The sequence below is a fragment of the Protopterus annectens genome, chromosome 6.part0 (genome assembly GCF_019279795.1).
Source record: "Protopterus annectens isolate FY-2018-M chromosome 6.part0, PAN1.0, whole genome shotgun sequence".
NCBI classification, from domain to species: Eukaryota; Metazoa; Chordata; order Ceratodontiformes; family Protopteridae; genus Protopterus; species Protopterus annectens.
In genome coordinates this window covers 2245081-2267014 of record NC_056737.1, presented here as the reverse complement: position 1 = coordinate 2267014, position 21934 = coordinate 2245081, and the positions used below count along the sequence as shown (strand labels likewise).

At 43.8% G+C, this 21934-nt stretch overlaps 1 protein-coding gene across 2 annotated transcripts in view; it reads right to left on the bottom strand.

Annotated features, from left to right (window-relative positions):
• LOC122804127 (putative transcription factor p65 homolog) overlaps positions 1 to 21934 on the bottom strand; it is a 2378992-nt gene that overhangs the window by 670898 nt on the left and 1686160 nt on the right. The gene's annotated exons all lie outside the window — the stretch shown is intronic.

The following is a 21934-nucleotide window of genomic DNA, read 5'->3' as shown; positions in this document are numbered from 1 at the left end:
ACCCACTAGGGTCCACGGAAGCACTCGCATAAAGAATCTTGACAATGGTACTAAAAGTATGGCAGCGGACATGGTACCTACAGCTGTTGGGATAAATTTTGCTGGGGGTACAGATGCAGTAAGACTTGGACTTGCTATCTCAGGGATGACACGTTGTAATGGCAGAGTTGCTACTTGAGTGATTGTGTTCAATTGCGTTCCTATGAATTCTATCCTCTGCAGAGGTGTTAGTTTTGACTTTGCCAAATTTACCATGATCCCCAGCTGACTGAAAGTGTGTAGTAGGTACTGCGTTGCTTGCACCAGTTGATGCCTTAATGGTGCAGTTAGGAGCCAATTGTGTAAGCATGGAAACACCTGGAATCTTCGCATTCTTAGGTGAGCTGCCACTACCCAACATACATTTGGTAAAACCCCGGAGGGGGTGTAGTTAGTCCAAAGGACAGTGCTGTGAACTGGCAACGATGGGCTCCCAGCAGGAAGTACAAGTGTCTCCTAGAGCGCCTGTAGATCTTTATGTGAAAGTACGCATCCTTGAGATCTATAGGGCACATCCAATCGTCCTTGCGTAATGGCAGAATGGACTGAACAGTCACCATGTGAAACTTTGACTTCTTGACATAAAGGTTTATCTTGCACAACTCCCAATATCAGCCGTAGGTCTCCTGTCTTCTTTGGCATCAAAAAAAGCATGAAGAAGTTCCTGATCCTTGTTCAGTTGGGACCTGTTGGACGACTTTTCTCTAGAAGTTTTTGAACTTCTTGTATGGCTTACTCCCTCTGACTGGGTTGGGGAGATTCCTTTTGAGGGGGTGGAGGAAGGAAAAAGGGAATGTAATAACCTTTGGAAATTATGTTTAGGACCCAGATGTCATTTGTTAGTTTTCTCCAGGTGTCTAGCTGCAATGAAAGTCTGCCCCCAACTGCATCCAGAGAGTAGGATAGTGCTTCAGGAGCACTGACAGGGCTCATCAGAGAAAGGTTCTCTGAAGCCCTGATTTTTGTAGACCCTTTCTGCCAATAGGGCGGCATCTCTCATTAAATCTTCGTCCTCTGTCTCTGGATGAGGAGTCTTTGTGAGAATCCTGGAAAAAACTCCGAGACTTCCTGAACCACATTTTCTTCCCAATATGCTAGTTTTTTGAAAAAGGCCTCTGAGGGGAAGAAAACTTGATCCCTACAGCAGGACAGGGTCTTTCCCTCTTGCTCACTGCGGGCAAGTGTTTCCTTAACAGATGGTCTGAAAAAGGAAGACCCATCAAAGGGGACATTAGTAAAGGACACCTTAAAGAGTTCCATAATCCCGCAAAGCCTTGACCAGGCATGTCCCCAGAGACTATACCTGATCAGCCACTCGAGAGGTTCCTTCCGCAGCACTGGAAATCAACCTCGTAGACGAATTAGACAAGGAAGCAAAAGTCGACAGTTGGGGGAAACCTTAAGGTCCTCCGACATTGACTCTGACAGAGATTTGAATTCCTTGACCAAATCCCTCTGAAGGCATGTGAAATGTGCCAAATAGTTTTATTCTCTTAGCATAGAAGTAGCTGAGGCGTAGATACACTTCCTGTGCTTGTCCAACATCTGAGACTGCATGTCCGGGGGGGGGGGGGTGAACAGAGGAGCTCTGTTCTGCTAGCTCCTTCTATTTGGCTGCTCACGTTATGATAGCATCAACTGCAATACCTTTACTCCAATAACGGCAATCAGATGGGGGACTTAAGAACTTGTCAGCGTGCTTAGGAGTAGCCTCCACAGTGTCTGGTGCCTTCCAAGCCCAGCAGAAAACTAGATCAATGAGTCTGTCTGCCGGTGGAGTCACCCAGGACGCAGATGGGCCTATCCTAAAAGCCTCCAGAGACACGCATTCCTCAGGAGGAGGAGGTCGGCAAGACCATCCACCCTTTCACTTCAGGATCTCTAGGATATCTCCAAAGGAGATTTCTTCAGGTGGAGATCAAGAGGATCCTTCTCATTGAAATCTGTGTCCTTGATGAGAGACTTCTAAGGGGAGTTTAAATGCTTCCTCTTGCATGTCTTCTTCTGAGGTACCTCCTCCATGGGATAGTCAGGGCAGGACTTGGAAGAGGAAGTGATCTCCTGCAGAGGGATAGGCAGGAGGACCTCCTGGATGTGCTGAATGTGGATAGGGCTGGGAACGAATGAGGATTTTATAGGATCCAGAGGTAAGGAGAGACACCTCTAGCCCTAGAGAATGCCCTCTCTGCCACCGGAAAAGCAGGCAAACCTGGGGATCCTTCCCCCTCCCTCCTCGGAGCCGAGATAGCCCAACAAGAAAAGGAAGACACCATTCTGGATTCGTGACCTCCAGACAACACCGGCCCTGAACTGTCCCCAAGGGGGAGGGATGGATATGACCAGGCCTGAGTAGAAACTACCCCCAATAGAGCCGGCGCTAATGTCTCAGGGTCCAGGACCCACTCTGCTCCAAAAACATTGGAGCCGAGCCAGTCTAGGACACTGCCAGAGTCGAGGAAAGGGCTATTCTTGGCTCAGATGTTTCTCTCAAAGTATCCAGATCCTGGGGTTCAGAAGCAGGTGGTTGGATCAGAAGAGAAGTGGCTAGAACAGGTGATAGGGCTCTCTCAGATCCAAGATGGGATGGAGACTGTAAAAGTCCCATCTCGATCAGAGCCTTAAGTAAACTCCACATCATTCTGTCCTCCTCAGAATGGGAAAGAGTAGAGCACCTACAGGAGAGCAAAGAATGGGCAGATCTAGCTAGAGATGGTGACTTGCTGTGTCTCAGAGTAAGACTTCGAGATCTCTGATCCACGGCCTTCAGAACAAAAGAAGACTTATTCTGAGATGAGAAACTCCAGAACAATACTACCTTCTACAGATCCAACAGCACTTTCAGATCCAAAACATTTGGATCTGAAGAAGGCTGGAAACGTGATGGAGTCACGTCCAATGAAAATAACATTGGACTCATGGAGCTCTTCTGATATGAAGGAGGTCTGCTCTCTCTCTGATCCGATAAGGGTGGATCTGACAATTTTTGCCTCTTCTCTGGCACTGAAGCTGAAAACCCTAGGCAAGCTGGAAGGGCACGCTTCTTGGGTTCTTTAGAAGCTCCAGGCTTGGCAGGCATTTAAGTTCCAGATGAGGGCAAAAGCCCTTTCAAGATTAATTTGTTTTGGTGTTCCACTAAAGCGCAGGGTTGAATCCTTTGCAAATTTCACAACCCTACTTTAAGTGGGAAGCACCTAAGCAATGCACACACCTCTCTCGTGGAGATCCGAATTTGGAATTCTGTGCTCACAACAGGTGCATTGTTTAAATCCAGTGGGTTTATCCGCCATTTGCATAAACACACCACACACACACATGAAGGTAGAACCCCCCCCCCCCACACACACACACACACACACACCACTACCAGCCTCTAAACTAATGGACATAACAGTAATAAACCACTAGAAAAATAAGGATATAGGGAAAGTTTTTTCTTTTTGAGACAACACAGAAGTTATAAAGATATAGGCCAATGGCTATAAGGGAGGGAAAGAACATGGAGAGGGAAAGGAACAACCTTAACACCAACGGTAACCTGAAAAGTCAAGAGGTGAGGTTGAAAATATATTTAGAAAACTCTAAAGATGAAAGTGGAATAAAGTTGAAAACACTGAAAGAAAAATAAACTTATCTGTTAGATGCTCAAGGCCAGTACTGATAAGGGCAAGTGCCAGCAAAGCCAGCTGGAGTTTTGTAAAGAACGATATGCCCTTTGAATATCAAACTGATTTTTACAAAATGCTTGTGTTACAAATGTATTAAAACTGTACGTCATGTGTATATGAAACTGATTTCTACAGATGACTGTACTGAAAATATATGTATGAGCTTTGTTTGTGTTAAAATGTATGAACAGTGCACCCTGCTGAAATGAAATGTACATGTATTACTGCAACTGAATTAAATGTACCGCCTAGCTTACTTTATGAAAAATAAGGAAAATCGAAATAAGCTGTTAAACAATTAAAACGGCACCCCCACAGTGCTGAATAGGACCAGAGACGCTAGGTCTGGGAAAAAGCCTTTCCACATTAGCACAGTAAAAAGAGGGGAAGCCCCAGGCACTGCTAAAAAGATTTAGATGTGTATTGCAGCCGTCTATGCTACTCCTGTCTCAGCTTGAAAGCGGAATACTGCGAGAATTTAGAGTCAGGAGACCAGATGAGGTCATTCTGCCAGCCCTCTTGGAATGTATATTTTAAATATTACAAAGAGAAATCTCAGAATATTGAGTATTCTGTTTTGGGGAATCTGACTAAAAAGACCCTCACCCACAGCATCTTGCCTTGCAGTAGTAAGTAACTTAACTAGGGAACAGTAATTATTTTAGATTAGTCAGGAATATAATGAAGCTTTTTTCAGATATTGTTTTTCTTTATTAGTCTGAATCTGTCCATCAATGTTCTTTTCAATATTCCCAGTGATCTGCTCTCTATTGTTTACTGTAAATATATATTCAATATTTCCATGTTCTTTTATTATTTACTGTTACAGAATTGGGATATCCAACAACTTTGAGACACCAGCTTACGAAATCTTCCTTGAGCAACATGTGTGAACAATCTTTCATATGAATGCCAGTGACTGAAAACATGACAGAAATAAATATATGTAACACAAAGCTGCAAGGAAATATAATTTCTGGCTAAAATGGCATCAGCCAAGATAAGATAGTGCTTATGAATAATTCCTCTCTTTATCAAGGCATAATTATCAATATGAATAAATATTTATGCCAAAAATAATTCCTCTAATGGTCAGATGTAAACCAGTTATATAAGACTTTGCAGTGTTATTTTTTTAGAACTGTCAGCTCAGTTTGCTATTGGAGAAAAAAATAGAATGAAAAGGTCACAGCAGACTGGAACAAGGGTCACACTGACACACTCATGTATTGTAACAGCGGGGAATGGCTCTTCTATTAAAAGTTGCATAAACGTGTATTAATCAGCAATTTTCCATTTCTACCAAAACATTCTTAAACCACATGTGTAAAGAATAAAAATAATGTAAAATGCATGCCCTGTAAAATGTGCATACATATTACCAACATCAAAGAATAAGAAAATGTATATTCTTCTATTTCATATGTTATCTATAGAATGAAGGACAGGAGCAGATGATGTGCCTTGTATATAAATGCTGCAGATTTTATATGAAGTTTTTATTAAGCTTTTGCATTACTTTGTAAGTTGCAAACTTTTATTAAGACTGAATCATTCAACAGTAATAATAATGTAAATATTAACTGCAGCTGTAGCAACCATAAACCGTCTTCATTAGAAAAGTTAAATTAAAAACATATGATAAAGCTAACCAAGAAATGCTTGCATCTGTACTCCTTAAAAAAAAACAAACAAAAAAAAAAAAAACAGTCTTACCAGGACTTAACTGCACGACCAGATTAGGACACAGTGTATGTCTAAGGAGGCAGGACTACATCTTTCAAGAAATAAAGTCCTGTGCTCATTTACAATCTTTGTCAGACACAAGAGAAATAAACTGTACTGAGCCTGAGGTGCCTTGCTTGCTTATTATTTCTTGTTGTTCTAACTGCCTGTATACATTTATTAAATATATTTAAAACTTTTACTGCATCTGATCCTTGTAGAAAATCTCTATCCTTTGAGAGTACTTATATTTAATTAGTGACACTGTGTGGGCCACTCCAGAAGGCCTATCTGTCTTGATCAACTACTATCATTTATATTAGTATTAACTAATGTTTAATTGTTGTAGGCTACACACTTAAGTGTGATAGCCATTTATGTGCATTTAAAGTTTTTTTGATTGTATCTGCTTTATTTTCTGAAGAAAAAAAAAGCACGATGCTTCAGAGATCATCCATGTGCAACTAACAATGGGCAAAACTGCTATTCAAATTATAGCTTGCTACAGATCACTCACCATGTCCCAGGACCCCCACTCCGCATTCCTGGAAACACTGGGAAACATAAAGGTCCTACCAAACACCCTGATATTGGGTGATTTCAATTACCCAAACATTAACTGGGAAAACTACTCAAGTACAAACTCCCTTGCCCAACATTTCCTAGAATTTATAAACTCAAATGCCCTGGATCAACTGGTCAACACCCCCACCAGAGGTGACAACATATTGGACCTGGTCATCACCAACATGGGCGACCGGTGTTCTACACCGGACTTCAACCCCTCATTGGTTAGATCTGACCATAAACTAATCAACTCTGGATATCCACATTCCGCCACCACCCCCGGTCAAAGAAACCACCGTGAAAAACTTTTCAAAAGCAAACTTCACGTTACTTAAGACTGAGGTGGGAAGTTTCAAAGCCCCCATACTAAAGGATAACGCTGTCCAAGCTGCAAAATCCTTTATTAATGCACTCTACGTGTACCTACAAGAATGCATGGATCATGCTATCCCAAACAAAACCAAGACTCACTCCTCCAAGAAAAGGAAACCAGTCTGGTGGACCCCTGCCATAAACAAGCTATAAAATAGGAGGAGGAAACTAGTACAAAAAAAGAGTAAAATCCCAAGAAGGTAAGACATCCCTGATCAGCATCAGCAAGAAGCTACGTTCCCTCATAAAATCATCCAAGGCAAGCTTCAAAAGAAAAATTGCCCTGGACTCCAAAGATAACCACAAGGCATTCTTTAGGTATGTCAAGAATCTAAGCGGCAATTCTCAGACCTGCTCGGAGTTGGTGCAGAATGGCAAAAAATACACTGAACAGACCGATATAGCCAACATCCTGACAGACACAGGTTCAGTACAAACTTCACCCCTCTCTCACCCCCAAAAGGGCCCATAACTATACCAGAAGAATGTAGTGCCCCTGAAATCACAGACACTCAGGTTAAAACAGCCCTCTCCAAAGCCAAAAACACAGCATCACTGGGACCGGACTGTGTCCCAGGCTGCGTCCTACACGAGCTCAACGATGAACTAACCCTTCACCTAAACACACAGTTTAAACTCAGCCACTCCACAGGCTATGTGCCCACAGAGTGGCACACAGCAACAGTTATTCCGCTCCACAAAGGTGGAGCCACAACGGACCCCAGGAACTATCGCCCTATAAGCCTGATTAGCTTGGTCTGCAAAGCTATGGAGTACATCATCATGGATCTCATTAACAGAGACAGTGGGAACCTCCAAACACTGGACCCTACCCAGTTTGGCTTTGTTAAGGGCAGATCATGCCTCCTAAACCTGGTGGACTTCTTTGAGACAGTTACCAAGGCTACAGACGAGGGAAGGATGGTCCACACAGACTACCTAGACCTCGCAAAGGCCTTCGACACCATTTCCCACTCAGGTATTATAGACAAGCTCACCAGCCTGAACATAAACCCCTACGTCATGAAATGGGTAGCCAACTGGCTCACTGACAGAACCCACATGGTAAGAGTTGCAGGAGCTAGGTCTGACTCTAAACCGGTTACAAGTGGCATTCCCCAGGGCTCAGTCCTAGGACCCCTCCTGTTCAGCATATACTTCTCAGAGGTACAGGCAAGCACAGGAGGACTATGGCTGACCAAGTTCACAGACAACTGCAAGCTAGGGGCTATAAATGACTCTCCGGCTGACACAGACATACTCTAAAAGGGTCTCACTGAGACAGATAACTGGTGTCAAAACCATGGCCTCAAGCTAAATGTCAAAAAGTGCATAGTCATCCCCTTTGGAAAAAAACAAAGTACCCACAAACTATCACATAGGTGGTAGCCCCCTAAATACAGAAGACGTAATAAGGGATCTGGGGACCCAAGCAGATAGTAACCTCTCCTTTGATAATCACATTGCCAAAGTGGTTAGAAAATCCTTCTATGTGGCCCACCTAATCACAAAAGAGTTTGCATCCACATCGAAAGAGGTCATTGGGCCCCTCTACACATCACTCATCAGACCCATCAGAGTACAATGCCCCATTTGGGATGTACCTTACAAGACACCTGCAACAACTGGAAAGACCACATAAGTACCTCACCAAGAGGATCACTGGCCTTAAGCAGATGCCCTATACAGCTTGACTGAAGAAACTCCAGCTGTACTCGGTTGCATACCGCCTACTCAGAGGTGATCTCTGCCTGACATACAAAGCCATGTTCAACCCAGAACTGATGGACATGCTCCACCTAAAGAAAACCATATCCCCTCGAGCCACACGCTCCAGGGATCTAAACCTCACCACAACAATAAATAGAACGTGCTGGAGGGATAGATTCCTGTCCCAGAGACTTCCCATGCTTTGGAAAAAGATTCCAAACTACATTAGGGAGAACTCTCACTAACCCTCTTCAAGAGAAACCTTGACGAGTGGATGGGAAACAAAGTTTACCCCAGGAATCACTTCAATGGCTCTGCTGGAAAGAGGCACAGGGAACTAATCTAAAGGGGCGGCGAAAGCCAACACATTCCGGCTAGGCTTATAAATGCCTTCGGGCAGACAGCCTAGTCCCTACCTATGAACCTATAAAATTGCACCGTATAATTGGATACCCTTTGTAAGAGCCTTATAGTAACTGACTTGAAGGCAATCCATCTACCTTACAGTTTGGGAAAAGCTGGTAAAGTGGGTAACCTGTGCCAGCCTTTCCCAGGTGTGTGTGTGTGTAGGTGTGCGCGTGAAAATTAAATCTTACAGTGTGTGTGTGTGTGTGTGTGTGTCAGCTACTTGGGGCAAGGACATGAAGCACTGGGTTCACAGAGAGGGTGCTGGATGATTTGGCTTGACACATTGCTGAGGACCTAACCCTACAGCTGTACCAGTGGGGAGTCTTATTGGGGACCTGAAGGGAGAGAGACATAGAGACATCCAGATCCCTGGGCTGAGTGTGTTCCCTGTGTGCTCTTAAGGGAAATTGTGCTTGATGGCGAGAGATCTGCATCTGGAAATACTGAGGTGTATCCATTTGCATTCCAAGTGCACGTCCCTCTCCATTGTCAGTGGTAAGAATTCAGGCTCCTTGATTACTGGCTCAGTGTGGGGACATCACATATTGGTGGCAATGGGCCATCACATTTTGGTTGGCCATGGTGGGATCATCACAGGGTTCCTATTACATGATCAAAAGCTCATTTGTCGAACTCAAATGCAGGAAACCACAGAATATCAAAGGAACAGAGCAGCAAATTTTTTCCAGGGAAAAAAGTTTGCTGGGCTATTTTCCAGACTTTGCTCTTTTCTTCACTGTGGTGCGATCTCAGAGTTGGTATATTTAAGGTGGGGTGGGGGCTGTTGGGGGCAAAGCCCCCCACTTTATGTTGCCTGTACATTCTTTTTATTTTTTTTGATTAGTGATTTTTTTTCCCTGGGGAAAAAATTTGCTGATCTGTTCCTTCGACATTTTGTGGTTTCATGCATTTGGATTCGATTATAGATCGTTCGCTATTTCTAGCTTTCGATCATATGATTTGAACTCATCATCATATGCTCACATATTATGGAGCACTGGTGTGGATATTAATTAAACTCCTGTAGCCTGTAAGCAGTTGTCACTAAAAAGGCATACTCTCAAGCAGCCACATGGTAGACAGTGAGTTTCCTATCACAATAGGTTTGCTTATTTACTTTTTGTTAGCTTAGTCAGGGAGAGCAAGTAAGGATGTCGGAAGGCGATTATGGCACATTGACAAGAAACCAGTTGGCTAAGATGTGCCAAGCCAAAGGACTGGGGCATGTCAACCTGACTAAAGGAGAAATTATGGCTGAAGCACAGATCAGAAACCAAGATGATAACTAGACTGTTGATGGGGACTTGCAGCTCTTAGAAACAGGACAATTCAACTTTTCCTCAGAGGACTTAAAAATTTGTCGAGTTAAAAATACTTGAGTTGGAGGTCAAATATTTGGAACTAGAATCAGAGAGACTGTGGTGTCTGGAGGCAGAAGAAAAACAGCAGCAGCAACATGATAGGGAGAAACTGACTTTTCTCCAGGGTCATGGAGGTAATGAGGAAGTAACTATACCCCAGAAGCAATAATGGTCAGTAAACGTCTTCCTCAGTACCAAAAAGGTAACAATTTTGATAGTTTTATTCATATATGTTTGAAAGAGTATGCAAACTATATAATGCTGACCAAGGGCTGTGGGTATGGTTCCTGACCCCTTTACTCCATGGTAAAGCTGTAACTGCTGTTTCTACATTGTCTAATACTGATTTGATAAAGTTAAGCACTGTTTATTAAATGTTATAAGTTAACACCTGAAGCTTACAGAAAAAAGTTTTGTAAGCATAGATGCAAGGCAGATAAAAAAAGTGTATGTAATTATACTGCTGAGCTAAGCACTTGTTTTCATAGGTGGGTGAGTGGGGGTCAGGTCAGGTCACTACTTTTCAAGGGTTGGCAGACCTTTTGATGAGGGAACAGGCCCTTACCACTTTGCCTGAGGACATGAGAATCTTGTTGGTAGACAGGGAATGCAACTCTACTGATGAACTGGGGAAAAAAGGATCTATACCTAGCAAGCAGGATATCAATGCCCAAGAAAGGGATATCCACTGCTGCACATGGATATAAGGGAATCCATGGTGGGCAGCCTAAACCACCCCAACAGAACCAAGTCAGTAACAGGGAAACCACTAGTTCATGTAACCAGTGCGGCCATGTAGATGTCTATGGAGGCACAGTCGGGAACAAAAGATGAGGAAGCCAGCAAGTGGGAATAACAGAATGCCAGTGGTAAGTTTTCTGGATACAACAGGGGTACCAAACTACCAGCAGAGTTTATATTTGATCTTGGTGGATGGAAAACAGGCCACTGCTAAAAAAGACACAGCCTCTGATATAACCATTTTGAAGCCTGCAGTGGTTAAAGAGGAGCAGTACTTGCTTGGGCAGTCCATTCCAGTCAGAGATTTAGGTGGGATCCCATTCCAAATGTCCTTGGCCAGGGTTCACCTTGACTGGGAAGGTGGAAAAGGAAGCAAGCAAGTAGGTGTATTTGAGGATATCCCTGCAGATGTCTTAATAGGGAATGATTTTGATAATGCAGTACTTTGTGTGCATGCAGTTACACCCAGTCAGGCCTGGAGACAGGTCTGTGGATCTGGTAGCCTGGCAGAGACCCAGACAGACTGCACACCAGAAGCTAGGAATGGTGATGTGGCTACTTCAGGGAGGGAGCTACCCTGTAGCAGTGAGACCGAAGGAGAGTTACAGTTGCTGGTGGCTACTGATGTTCCCTTGGACAGAGTGACGGCAAGGGCAGAGGTGAGTAGTTGTATCCAGGCTGACAGTATGGCACCACTGTCAGAGGACAGCAGACTTCCTGTGGAAGGGGAGCTGGGAAGAGTTACAAAGACAGAGTTGAGAGAGGCTCAGCTTTCAGACCCTACATTACAAGGCTTGAGGGAGGTAGTTAGGGTGACACCTGATTCTCAAGGAAAAGGGGAATCTGTATACTGGAACAAAGGGTTACCGTACAGAGAGTTGACCCCTGAGGGAGGGCTAGAGGGTGAGGAAATACAGTAGCTGGTAGTGTCCACAGCCAGTGATGTAACAGGGTACTGCAGGACCTGTAAGCAGTGCCAAAAAAGTAGACAAGGTAGGAGACAAGGTCAAAGCTCCTTTGATGCCTCTGCCTGTGACTGAGGAGCAGTTTCAGAGGGTAACTATGGATATTGTGGGGGCTCTGAGTACCCCAAGTTCCACAAGGAAGAGATATATCCTAGTGATAGTAGATTATGCTACCAGATACTCTGAGGCGGTGGCTCTGTCCTCCAATGAGCCAGAGAAGGTGACAAATGCTTTCCTAGAGATTTTCAGCAGGGTAGGTTTCCCAAGAGAAATACTGACCAACAGAGATACCAATTTCATGTCAGAGCTGGAGACTTGTCTGTGGGAGCCCTGTAGGGTGAAGCATCTAAAGACCACCCCACACCATCCCCAGACTAATGGTCTTGTGGAGAAGTTAAACTCTACACTAAAGACCATGCTACGGGCATCTGCAGACCAGTTTAAGAGAGAGAGCAGGACAAATATTGGTCACATGTTTGCTTATAGAGAGGTACCCCAAGAATCCACGTTTTTCACCCTTTGAGTTGCTCTATGGGCATAGCGTGAGGTAGCCTTTAGATCTGATTTGGGATGCGTGGGGGCGTGCGTGTGAATCCCACAAGGAGCCTGTTGTGGCATATGTCCAAAACCTCAGGACAAAGCTTAGGGAGCTCATGGGCTTGGCCAAGGTGAATCTGGCAGGAGCTCAACAGAAAAAGGTCTGGTATGACAGAAATGCTCAAGAGAGTATGGTGTAGGACAGCAGGTGATGATGCTTATTTCTGTTAGACAAAATAACCTGCAGGCAGCTAAGGAGGGACCCTTCAAGGTGGTAAGGAAGGTCAGTGATGTTAACTACAAACAACAACTGCTAGGCAGGGGCACAAATAGTACTATGTTAACATGATGAAGCCTCACCATGACAGGGAGGCCCTTGTGCTGAGTATTTGCAGTCAATAGCAGGAGTCGTCTGAGGGGGCTCTAGTGACTGATCTCCTCAGTGAGGCTTGGAGTGACACCTCAGTGGAACGAGTAGCAATGTCCCGCGGCAGCTATCCCCTACCCATGTTCGAGAAATCTGAGCAGTGTTACAGGAGTCTGGGGACATACTGACTGGGAAATCAGGCTGCACCCACCTGGTGCAGCACCCTCTGGATACAGGGCCTCTTACAGGGGAACCTGAGTGAGTCAGACAGACTCCGTGGGAGGAGATCCAGGAGATGTTGGAACTGGGAGTAATCCAGAAGTGCAGCAGTCCCTGGGCCTTTTCTGGGGTGCTGGCACCAAAGAAGGATGGCAGCACCAAGTTGTGTGTGGAGTACAGAAAACTAGTTACACAGAGTCAGATGCTTACCCCATGCCTAGGACAGATGAAGCCCTAGAGCAGCTGGGTGGGGCTAAGTATCTGACAATTATTGATCTTACCAAGGCCTACTGGCAGTTGCCCTTGACTCCCACTGCTAGAGAGAGGTCAGCCTTTGCAACTCTTTTCTGCTTGCATGAGTTCACAAAGATGCCCTTTTGGGATGAAAAATGCCCCAGCGGCTTTCCAGAGGCTGGTAGATCATATCTTAACAGGAGCAGGAGATTATGCCCATGCTTAACCGGATGATATTGCCATCTGCAGCCATTCCTGGCAAGAGCACATTTAGCATGTTAGGGAAGTGCTGGGCAGACTGCAGAGGACAGGGATGACCATTAAACACAGTGAGTGTCAGGTGGGTATGGCAGAGGTCACCTACCTCCGACAGAGTGGGGAATGGTAAGATCAGGCCAGAACACGCCAAAGTGGAAGCCGTTCAGGCATGACCTACCCCGGTTACCAAAAAGCAGGTTAGGGCATTCTTAGGGACAGTGGGGTACTACAGAAAGTTTGTCCCCAATTATAGTACCACAGCTGCTCCCCTCACAGACCTGACAAGGTAAAACGGGCAAGATAAGGTAGTGTGGACCCTAGCACGCGAGGAAGCATTCCAGAAACTTAAAGGAGCTTTGGGAGGACCCCCTGTATTAGCCAGTCCAGATTACAGCAAATAATTTGTTGTGCAGGTGGAAACCTCAAAACATGTGGTGGGGGCTGCACTTAGCCAGGTTTCCTCAGAGGGAGGAGAGCACCCTGTGGTACGTCTCAGCTGTAAACTCCAACACAGGGAGGAATGTTATGCAGCTGCAGAAAAGGATTGTCTAGCCATAGTATGGGCACTGCAGAAATTTCAGCCTTGTCTGTATGGAAGGAAATTCACTGCAGTTACAGACCACAATTCCTTAACATGGCTACATAGAGCCAGCCAGCAAAATGCCAAGTTATTAAGGTGGAGCTTAGGATTGCAGACATAAGACAAGACAGTACAACACCGTAGTGGGGTCAGCAATGCCAACACAAATCGGCTTGCAAGACAGGGAATGGGGTAACATTCCCAGATAGGCTTATTTCTCTCAAACCATGCTTCTAAATGGTCACCTGAAAAACTAGACTGAGTGTTCGAGGGGAAGGATAGATGTGATGATACTGGCAAATCCCAGCATAGCCAGCTGGATTTTTGTAAAGAATCCTATGTCCTTTGAATATCAAGCTGATTTATATAAGATGCTTGGGTTACAAATGCATTAGAACTGTATGTCATTTGTATATCAAATTGATTTGTACAGATGCTTGTGAAGAAAATGTATTTGCGAGCTTTGCTTTTGTTAATTGTTTTAAAATGCATCAACAGTGCACCCTGCTGGAATGAGAAGAAATGTAAATGTATTACTACAACTGAATTAAATGTACCAACAAGTTTACTTTAAGAAAAATAAAGGTAATGTAAATCAGCTGTTAAACCACTAAAATGGCACCCCACAGTGCTGAATAGGACTAGAGAACCTAGGTCTGGGGAAAAAGCCTTTGTTCATTAACTCAGTAAAAAAAAGAGAAGCCCCAGGCATTGCCATAAACATTTAGGTGTGTACTGTAGCTGTCTATCCTAAATTCCCATCTCAGCTTTAAAGGGAAATACTGAGAGAACCTACAGTCAGGTGATTAGATGAGGTCAATCTGCCAGCCCTCTTGGACATTATATTTTAGATATTACAAAGAAATCTCAGAATACAGATATTCTGTTTTGGGAAACCTTACTAGAAAGACCCTCACTCGCAGCATCTTGCTTTGCATTAGTAAGTAACTTAATTAGGGATCTTTTAGACTAGTCAGGAATATAGTGAAGCTTAGATATAATTTTTCTTTGGTTTTGTCCATCAATGTTCTTTTCAATATTTCCTGTGATCTGAACTCTGTGATTTACTGTAAATATATATTCAATATTTCCATGTTCTTTTTTATTTATTAACTATATTTAAAACTTTTAATGTAGCTGGCCCTCGTAGAAAGTATCTAACCTTTGAGAGTATTTATATTTGGTGACAGTGTGTGGGCCACTCCAGAAGGCCTAGCTGTCTTGATCAACTACTATCATTTGTATTACTATTAATATTGCACTCTACAATTGGTTACCCTTTGTAAGAGCCTTGTAGTAACTGACTGGTGGCAGTAAATCTACTTTATAGTCTGGGCAAAGCTGGTAGAGCAGGTAACCTATGCCAGCCTTTCCCAGGTGTGTGTGCGTGTGTGTGTGTGTAAATTAAATCTTAAAGAGTGTGCATGTGTCAGCTACTTGGAGCAGGGATGCACAGCACTGAGTTCAGAGAGAGGGTGCTGGAGGACTTGGCTTGGACACTCGGCTGAGGACCTAACCCTTCAGCTCTACAGTGTGGAGTCTTATTGGGGTCCTGGATGGAGACAGATATAGAGACATCCAGACCCCAGGCTGTGTTCCCTGTGTGCTCTTAAGGGAAATTGTACTTGACGAGAGGTCTGCATCTGGAAATATTGAGTGCATCCATTTGTATTCCAAGTGCATGTCCCTCTCCAGTGTCAGTGGTGAGGATTCAGGCTCCTTGATTGGAATGTCACATACTGGTGGCAGTGGTGGCAATCACATACTGGTAGCAGTGGTGGGCATCACAATCATGTCTAACCAGGAAGGTGATAAACGAGATCTGAGGAGTCAGCAGAGATGCAAGGTATTATGGGAGTGAGAAGAGCGAGACTTGAAGCATCAGTCTTTTAGAATGGCTGGGTCAGATACAAAATCAGATCCTATGATCCAGTGGTGAGAGAGAATGAGATGGACAACATCAGATCAAAAGTTATGCACTTACCATAGTGATGCATATGTCTTGGCAGTTTTCATCCTTCAACTGTTGGATTTCAGATCTGACCTCGGCCACTTCTCAGACTTTGTATCCGTAGCTCAGTCTCCTCCTCTTGCCTATAAACCTTTCACAAGCTCCAAATCATCTCAGATTGAGCTTGCCCCTTTGATATTAACATATAAAAAATAACCAATTCTGTTAAGTGTCTAGAAGCATGAAAGGAAAAGTATCTCGAGCTGAGAGAGGGAAAGACCAAAAGGGGTGTTACCAGGACATACCAGCAAATAATTTGAATATCTTCTTCCAGTGGAAGAGGCAAGGAGGAAGAGTAGGTTGAGGAAGGATAGAAACAGACAATACAAATGCACCGTTGTGGTGAATACATAACTTTAGTATCTGTTGTTTTTCATCTGTTCCTCAACCTAGGGTGGTCTCATGGAGGAATAGTAGAGTACCAAATGCTGTCCTGTTCTTAGAAGGTATCAGCACTAGACCAAATAGCAGCAGCATGGATGTCATCTATAGAAGGTCTGGATAAAGTGGAGGAAATGGACGCTGACCTTGTGGAATGAGCTCATGGTGGTCTTGGTAAAGTCAAATCCTTGTGTTTATAAACATAATAAATACATTCAGTGAGCCAAAGTGCTAATGTAACTTTAAACACAGATTATCCCAACTTAGCTTTGGAAAATGATATAAACAATTGATCCAATTTCCTGAAGAGTGTTGTTTTTTGGAGATTAAATCTCAGCTGTCGGTGTATATCCAACATATGAAGCATACATTTCCCTTTATTAGAGAAATTTGGAAAGAACACTGGTATGTTGATGACTAATTAAGGGCAAATTCAGAAGCTACTTTCAGAAAAAAAGACAGGACTGGTGTGAAGGGAAACCAAGTTTTTATGACAAATAATATAAGGTGGCTGGGCAAGATAAAGTATGAAGTTCTGAAACTCTTCTAGCCGATGTAATGGCAACTAGAAAATTTTTTTTTCCAGGACTAAGATTTTAAATCTGCTTTTGTTGCGAGTTCAAAGGAAAATTGAGTCAGGGGATGGAGACGAATCGTCAAGTCCCAAGAAGGGGTGGGGTCCTTGAGAGGTGGCCTGACTAAAAACATACCTTTCAGAAAGGCCTCGTACAACCTAAGGGAGGCCAAGGACAAATGATCTTTTCCTACATGAAAACTAGAGGTTGGAGGCAGCTGTACTTTGATAGAGTATGGCACACCATTACGAAAAATGGAGTTCAGAAATTCTAAAACTGCTGGAATTGGTACTGAAAGGGGATCTAGACTTCTCTCACTAGCCCTAATATAGAATTGTTTCCATTTGCTCCTGTATAGCTTTCTAGTGAAGTCTTTTTGAGAAGTAAAGATGTGTAAAACTGGGAAGAAAGCCTAGATGGTCTAGCCATTATTGGAAGTGCCACACGTTCAACCTGAGGGCTTGTATGTCCAGGTAAGACCGTCCGGAGTGGTGATTCAGAAGATCCGGAAAGGGATCCAGAATCTAGGAAGGGTACATCATATAAGGCCAGAGGAATGAAAGGCACACTTGGCAGGGCCAGAATAGAACACCGAGGATCTCCTTGCTCTTCTATTGATTAAGCTTTCTGTAAAAAGTTTGATATAAGGGGTAGGCATAAAACAGACTGGGGGCCAACCGTGGATCTGAGTGCCCCTTGATGACTCCCCCTCTGTGGGGGATAGGGAAAATCACTGCTGTTATAATTGTGAACAGAGACAAAAAGATAGTACGGGGCTTGGCCCCACCGGCAAAAAATCTGTTCTACCACTGAAGGATTGAGACACCACTCAGAAGGCATAATATATCTGCTAGGTCTGTATGCAAAAACAATGGACTTCCCCAGAATTCGTGTTGATAAAAGTAAGTGATTGGATTGCCCACTGCCACACTTCCTCTGCCTCCTGGCACAAGGGGTAAGAGTGGGTTCCTCCCTGTTTGCTGATGTACCAGACTACTGACGTCTGTCTGCATAGGAATCGTCCCTTGAGGAAAGGTGTCTTGAAATGCCTGCAATACTAAAAGGACAGCCCTTACCTCTGGGATGCTGATGTGAAGGCTGGTCTCCAAGGGAGACCATGTGCATTGGACTGCCTATCCCAGGTAATGACCCCCACCCCAAATGGGAAGCATCCATGGTCACAGTGGCCTTTAGTAATGGAAGAACAAAGGGGTTGGCCCTGTAAACCATCTGGTGTTGATTGAGCAGGATTCATGCTGTTGGTAGAACTTTGTGATCTGAATGGGAGAGGTCATCGGATGTCGATTCACTGACCACTGACCAGTAGATTTGTCACCTGAAGCTGTAATCTGGACAACCTGGACTGAGGAAGTACAGCTACTTGAGAAACTGTATCCAGATGAACCCCTACGAACTCTCCAGGGTTTGTGTGGCAAGGAGGAGAGATTTGTCATTGTTGAATGTGATGCCCAGGTGTAGACATACACGGAGCAATTGGCTCCTAGTGCATATCAGTAAATACTTGATGGGAGCCATAGGGATACAGTTGTTGAGGTATGGAAACACTCAGAATCCCAGCAATCTCACGAGAGCTGCAACCACTGCCACACATCTGGTGAATACCTGGGGGGGGGGGGGGGGGAGCTGTAGTGAAACCAAAGAGCAGTGCTCTCAACTGAAAGTGACTGGCTCCCAGCCAGAAGTGAAGGTATCTCCTGGAATGTCTGTTTATTTTTATGTGATAGATCTCTGAGTTGTGTACAATGGAGCACGTACAATCTTCTTTCCTCAAAAGAGGAAGAATGGACTAAAGAAGTGAGTGAAAATATAAAAACTAGTAGACATGAAAATGGCTCAGGAAACACCAGGAGCCAAGTACCAAATTGTAGGCAACTACATTTAATTCAGGGTTAAAACAGATATTCCAAATGTTAAAACCGCAAACACGTAGACATTCAAAATAAAAACAGCTTAAATCAAGTATAAGGGCTTTCATCCCTTCCATGAGGAATGTCATCAGATAAAGATAAATAAAAATAGATATTATAGACTGCATTCCCCATTGCCTAGTACCAATACGTAGGTTAGTCGGCAATGCTCATTATGTACAGCAGCAATGCTGTTTATAAGGCCAATTGTTTTTAAAGCTTGTGTCTTGCAGAAACGTCTTTTTTATTCTACCAATTGTTTTTAATGACTTCATAACCCACCTACTGCCCAGGGTATTTCATTCTGTTTTGCGACATTCCTAGGATCTATTCCTAATTTCGCAAACAGATCTACACAGTTTAATGTTTCTAGCAACTGCTCAACAGACACATGCTTCAGGCTCATAGTGCCTTACTGGTGTGGCTCAAGGAGCTTTATCAGGCATTTTTTGTCTTAAACCTGACTAATTAGCTCAGCATTACCAACATGCTACATTTTAATGGGACAGATACTAATGTTTCATGTACAGATAGTCGTAACTGTATGCTGCCAGACCCTGTGCTAGTATTATAACCATAGAGAGTAAGCCCAACTGCACTGATCCTTCAAAGAAGTCGCTGTCACCAAATTGTTTGAACGTTACAGCACTGTTGTACTTCCTGGTCTCTATCGGGCCTTATTTAACCCTAGCTGAAAAGGGTCCAAATTATTTTATGTTATTTTTACCTGCATTGTAGGTAGTATCTGCAATTTACAACTGGTAAATGAACTACATATGTTGCCCTTTATGCATGTGAATACTGCTGAACTGAACCTTACTAAACTTAACAGTATTGCTACCTGTTGTTCACACAATTGTTTGGAATGTATATACATTTTTTCTAGGTTACCCAATATCCTGCCATTATTATTTAATCCATTGAATGTTGTTATACCTGTGCTGTCCTGCTGTGGCTCCTTGGCTAACCCACTTTTCCTCCCTTTTAGATCTTGCATTCACAGGCAAAAGCTCTGCCATCCTCCCTCTCCAGCAAGAACCCGACCTCAAGCTAAATGGGCAGTCCCTGTCAGATTCCATTAAGGCAGTGTATGTTCTCTAGTGGACTCTGTGGTACCTTACTTGTACTGGAGAACCTTGCTCTAGCGAGTTGCCCCTTATTGTCAGGTTGCTAACACACCCAGTCTTAAACTCACCCCACTCTTTCAAACATCCCCAGGAAGTCTAGCACATATCAGCACCAGGTGTCCCTCTTTGCTCCTTGCTTAATCGTTAACTATCCTACAGCTTTCTCAACAATCATGGTTTTCTTGGTCTTTTGGTTGCCTCCATTCTCCTGTTTCTGGAACTTACATCCCCATCCCCACTCCATCCCATTTGCTAGTACCCTGCCCCCATTTTTGTTTTTTCCTCCCTGCATCTCATACTAGCCCTATCAGCTCTTCTCCCCTGTCCTATTTTTCTCTCCCTTCCTCCTACCAACAGTAACCATCTTTCTGCAAAGTTAATTGCATGTCTGTCTCTGTAACTGTCACACACAGCTCTACAGAACTCCCCTCTATTTCTGTACTTAAAGAACTGTTACTATCATCCTTGCCTGGCTGATTGTCTCTGAAGGGCCCTGAGTCCTGTCTCTGGGTCAATCTGCTCAATTCGCCTTCGCTGCGCTTGGGCTCGCTCTGCCCCCATTCCCACCCACCCCCACTTTCATTTAATTTATACCCAGCCTGACCACACCCCAACCAATCCTCACCAATTCCCCAAACCCCCCTGCACCATCTAGCTGCCAACACCTCCCCTCTCTTTCTCCAATTACCGTCCCATCCTCAACCCCTCCCAACTACCATTCATTACATCTACACCATTCTCACTAATACTCTGCTCCGCCACTTTCTATACCTCACTTACAACTCCACCTCCCCCCACTCACTCCATGTCAGACACTTCCAATCACCTACACTCCACACTTATAGTAACATAAACCCTCAACTCTTCAACCACTCAACCTCTCAAACACTTGCACACCCAAAATTCTACATTCCCAACATCTAAATACATGAAGTAAACAAACTACTTCTTCACTCCATTACACAAATAAAACTTCAAGCGGATATCCATCCCAACCCAGGCCCCAACTATCCCCTCCAACCAAAAACCTCAAACCCAGATCTACTCCTGTTAAATGTCAACCTCAGTAGCATCATAAACAAGACCAGTGAGTTCCACGCTACCCTAACCACCTGCTCACCAAACATAGCAATGTTAACAGAAACCTGGTTAAAGCCCCGTATTAATGACAGCGAAATCCTAATAATTGGCTATAACATCATAAGAGCAGACAAAACCAACAAACATGGAGGCGGCGTTGCAGTTATGTGTAGAAATGCCCTAAAGGTAGCCCAACTAAACTGTAATCCTCCCGACTTACCCAACTCTGAAATATTAATTACGCTCCTTGAAATCAACCCCAACAAAGCAATAATAATCGCCCTCCCGTCAATAACCTTCCCACTATAGAGTACCTACTATCCTGGGTTGCTACTAAATTCACCTAATAAACTATTGTTCTTGGTGATTTCAACTTAGATTGGCACTCCTGCACTACTAATAAGCCATCCAATTTTATTAATCTCTCCAACTTCACCCAACAATAAACAGCCCAACTCGTATTGACAAACACTCTAATAAGCAGTCAACATTAGACTGGACCCTAACTAACTAACCAAACCTAGGCTTCTAGCCGGATGCCTACCCGACTCCCTCGGTGACCACTATCCAACCTTTCTTTACAGGTAGCGTGTGTACACCCAAAGCAACATCCTCTACAAATACATCACTTTTAGGTGCATAGGTAGGTACTACGCTATCTGCTCGAAGGCATTTATAAGCCTAGCCAGAATGTTTTGGCTTTCGCCACCCACTTAGATTAGTTCCCTGTGCCTCAGTCCAGTTTGAAAAAGTCTGTCATGTGAACAGATGAAAGCACTTACTCTAACTGCTTTGGTATCCCTGATTTTGTATCAAGAGTCCTACCGTTTACAGTTTATACTGATTTGGATATTATGTTTTGAATAAACGATCGAAAGAAGCTGTCGTTTTGGGTTTTCTGGTTTTAACCTGGATTGGTCAATTTTTAGTTAATTTTTTTACTTATCCACATGCTCGTTTGGTTAGTAGTATAAAGTAAGGCAGCAGACGCCATTACATCAGTTTTTCTTGCCATAACCTGTAAGGAGCCCCCAAAGTAGGAGGTCATGTTCTGGTGGAAGAATTCCACCAGTGGAAAATAAAT